Here is a 4367-nt window from a genome sequence, read left to right as displayed (position 1 = left end):
AATTTTTTTGTTCCTTAAACTGTTTCCCAGCTTGCTCTCACAGTTGGCAAGATGCCTCTGTTCAAACGCTTGATATTCTGACTTTTCTTACAGTAAACTCTGCAAACAACCAGAAGCACAGATGCCCTGCCCTTTCTAACCGTGTGCATTCTGGGCACATGGAAACAGGAGGGCATTCAGGGTTCTGTTTTCTCACAGAAGGTCTTCACAGTTTGGATCTATTTGCTTTATTGTCATATAGCCACTTAATGTACCAAAATGAAAAGAAAACTTGTTTAAAGTATCTGTTTCATAGCTTCTGGTCCTTGCCCTGAGCCACGGATTTGCCAAATGTTGCTGTCTGCCCTGTCTCTCCTTACTAACTGGTCCTTTTTTCAAGGGAACAATGGTCTTTCTTTCCAGACACCTTGTGGAAAGGATGGATGAAGCGAAGTGTGGCTGGTGAGGGCAGGAGCTGCCTCAGAGGTTCGGGATGAGTGACAGGATGGTGAGAACGTCTGGGAGGAGGGCCCTGCAGACCTGCTCCTGGAGACTTTGAAGTTTGGAAGGCATGTGGAAGGCAGCCAGGGAAATTCAGATACACTCACCGCCGCTAATTGATTATTCAGCTGCATCTCAGAAAGACACAGTTTGGTGGGGGTGATAGCTGTTGTTTCCTTTTGCTGCCTTTGGGAGGTGGAAGCCAAGGAAATGTGGGGCAAAGATGCAGCCTTTAGGGGACTGGAGGTAAGAAGTCTTCCAGCTCACGGAGCCTATTGTTCAGATATTTGCAAGCCTCCTTTCTTTATCCAGTCTGAGATGGGCCATGCTATGAAGTAGAACCTGATAAGGAAAAGATGCAGCCATTGATCAATGGGTGGAGAAGAAGGAAAAGTGAGGGCAGACACTATGGATAAATGGAATTTTTGTGGGCTTAGTGATTTTTCAATTCTTTGTGGGGTGGATAATATGAATCCACCATAGTTCAGTGCATGCACAAGTTTTGTAAGATAATGAATATTAGTCGTGATCCACCATGCTTTTATTCCACTGCATGTTGACTTTCACTTATTTTTAAATATACTACCAAAAGAGCATATGAAATATTATACCACTGTTCCCCTCAATGTAATTTTCTTGTAATTTTTTTAACAGATGAATAAGTGTCTACAATAATTTTTGAATAATAACTTCCATTGTTTGTTCTTCATGAGCATAATGTGTGAACATTTCTAGGCTGGAAAAGAAAACTTAGAGAGCTTCTAGGACAGTGATTTAAATTCGGGGTGCATGAATGTTGTGGAGAGGTTGGAAAATAGGAAGGTAAAGATCAGATTTTCCCAGGGGAAAATGCACACAAACACTTAGAAGGATTTTAAAATTATTTCACTGCTTAGATTTAATGTTGTTCAAACAATTTATTCTGTTTGGAATGTTCAAGGGATCAAGCTGCTCAAGACTGTTACAACGTGGGTGATGTTGACCTAGTAACAACTTCTCATTTACAGGTAAACTGATACCCAGAGTGACTAAGCAAAGGCAAGGCAAACCAGCCAGGGCAAGAGGCAGAGTTGAGACTTGGAATTACTCTGATTCCAAACTCAATCCCCTTTTCATGATATTCATGCCTTTGGTGGCTACATGTTTTGGTGTCTGTCCTAATCTGCTGAAGAGAAGAAAATGGACAGCCTCTGGATGGCAGTTGATGTGCTACAAGACAGAGTAAGTGTTCAGTAAATGTGATTTGTTTATGCTAATCATTGTGCTATGCAGTGGGTATTTATCATCTCATTTAAACCTCATAACTATACTCCAAGTCTGGTACCATAATCACCCCCATTTTGCAGGTGAGAAAACTGAGGTTAAGAGAGATTCAATATTTTGCACAAAGCCATGTGGTTAGCATGTGGCTTACTCGGTATTATGCTCATGGCAACTGGAGGCAGAACACACACTCCTAACTGGTGGACATACAAATATCTAAGATCACGGCTGTTTCTGTTCTCAAACCATGTAGGCTTCAGCTCTGGTAGAATCTGACCATCATTCCTTCTCAGTGTTCCAACAGTCGCAGGGACTGCCTTGACATGTAGTAAGCTGAACATCACAGAGGGGAATCAAGTAAGTGTAGAATGTCCACTGGGAAAAGATGTCTCTGATCCAGGGTGAAGTCACTGACCTTACGTCTTTTCCAATATTGGATGTATATGAGTCTCAAGACTTACTTTCTGTGCCTTGCCTCTCGGCTTTTGACACACTGATTTTGGTTTTCCCACTGTATCTCTCAGATTACGGTGTCTGTTGGTGTCACCAAGGTATATATGGTCCTGACCATACTGCTAAGCTGCCTTCACAGGATATGTGAATTCCAGAGAGAAGGATTTCTGAGAGTTTAATGTTTCTTTTCCTCATCCCAGTGAATCAGGCAAAAAACATCATTGAAAGAGCTAGACTTTTGCCTGAGTCGCAGCTGGTATAACAGCATGACCTGGGCTTGTTGACGGATGCCAAGACCATGCAAAAGTGACGAATCTATTTTTTTCCTCCCCGGAGCCGTGCTGGCTCTGCAGCTCAGTGGCGGCTACGGCCTCTGTTCTACAGGATGGGGTTTGTTAAAGTTGTCAAGAGTAAGGCCTACTTCAAGAGATACCAAGTGAAATTTAGAAGACGGTGAGAGGGCGAAACTGACTACTATGCTTGGAAACGATTGGTAATCCAAGATAAAAATAAGTACAACACACTCAAATACAGAATGATAGTTCGTGTAACTGAGATAACATTTGTCAGATCGCTTATGCCCGTATACAAGGAGATATGATCGTTTGTGCAGCTTATGCTCGCGAGCTCCCGAAGTATGGCGTGAAGGTTGGCCTGACAAATTATGCTGCAGCATATTGTACTGGCCTGCTGCTGGCACGCAGCCTTCTTAATAGGTTTGGTATGGACAAAATTTATGAAGGCCAAGTCGAGGTGACTGGAGATGAATACAATGTGGAAAGCATTGATGGTCAACCTGGTGCCTTCACCTGTTACTTGGATGCAGGGCTTGCCAGGACTACTACTGGGAATAAAGTTTTGGGGGCCCTGAAAGGAGCTGTCGATGGAGGCTTGTCTATCCCCCACAGTACCAAACGGTTCCCTGGTTATGATTCAGAATGCAAAGAATTCAATGCTGAGGTACACCGAAAGCACATCATGGGGCGGCAGAATGTTGCAGATTATATGCGTTACCTGATCGAAGAAGAGGAAGATGCTTACAAAAAACAATTCTCTCAATACATAAAGAACAAAGTAACTCCAGACATGATGGAGGAGATGTGTAAGAAAGCTCATGCTGCAATATGAGAGAATCCAGTGTATGAGAAGAAGCCTAAGGAAGAAATTAAAAAGAAGAGGTGGAACCGACCCAAAATGTCACTTGCCCAGAAGAAATATCGGGTAGCTCAGAAGAAGACAAGCTTCCTTAGAGCTCAGGAATGGGCTGCTGAGCGTTAATAAACCAAACCACAATTTCTATGAAGATTTTTCAGATAAAGACAGTAATAAACTTCATGAACAAGTTTAAAAAAAAAAAAGGGATGAATCTTTGCTTGGAAGCTACCTGCCCCATAGGAACCTAGCAGCATCCTGAAAGTGCAGATTATTTGAACAGGTAAGGACTTGCTTATCAACTGAAACTCACCTTCATTTTGACATATGAGAAAACCCCAGAGAAAGCAAGCAAATTGATCTATGTCACACAGCAAGTTGGTGGTAAAGCCAGCACTAAAACTTTGGGATACCTCTGAGATCTTCATGGCTCCTTCCATCCATCTGACCTAAACTTGATGGGATGAGTAAGAGTTTTTTAGGTAGCCCTGTAGGAAAGACAGAGGCAGTTTAGGCAAATGGCCCAGACATATGAGAGGCCATGTGGAGATGAGAGAGAAAGCCTCCCCTTCAAGTGTATGCTAAAAACAGAGACGGAAAAAGCTGAAAAAGTAGAAACACTGGCTACCCCAGAAAAACGTTTGGCATGTGGGTCTCTTTAGGAAAACTCCTACACAAAGGAATCCACAGAGATGTGGTCAATCTGGAATAACGGTCTAAAAACAACCTAAAATATCTAAGGAGCTGTCTATCTAGCTTGCCCTATCTCATTCCATATCAGTTTGATCTTCCAAGATGGTTGCTGGCATCAAGAGAGTGAAAAACCATAAGTAGGGGAGGGCCAGGGAAGCACAGCATTCCCTTAAACATATTCCTTTACGGAGGCAGCTCAAGGGTGTGGTCAAAGACTTATATAATTTAGTGACACCAAGAGATGCCATAATCTGAGACAGACAAGTGAGGAAGCCAAGGTTAACGGCTCAAAAGCCAAGAGGCAAGTTATAGAAAATAAGACCCAT

At 42.7% G+C, this 4367-nt stretch overlaps 1 pseudogene across 1 annotated transcript; it reads left to right on the top strand.

Annotated features, from left to right (window-relative positions):
- Positions 1–2571: 2571 nt before the first annotated feature.
- LOC308606090 (large ribosomal subunit protein uL18-like) lies at positions 2572–3533 on the top strand (annotated as a pseudogene). Its single transcript has one exon. The product of its transcript is annotated as a large ribosomal subunit protein uL18-like (transcript).
- The last annotated feature ends 834 nt before the right edge of the window (positions 3534–4367 follow it).

Source organism: Mesoplodon bidens (assembly GCF_964165515.1).
Source record: "Mesoplodon bidens genome assembly, chromosome: 18".
NCBI lineage: Eukaryota > Metazoa > Chordata > Mammalia > Artiodactyla > Ziphiidae > Mesoplodon > Mesoplodon bidens.
The sequence above is the reverse complement of the archived record's forward strand: the minus strand, read 5'-3'. Positions and strand labels throughout refer to the sequence as shown.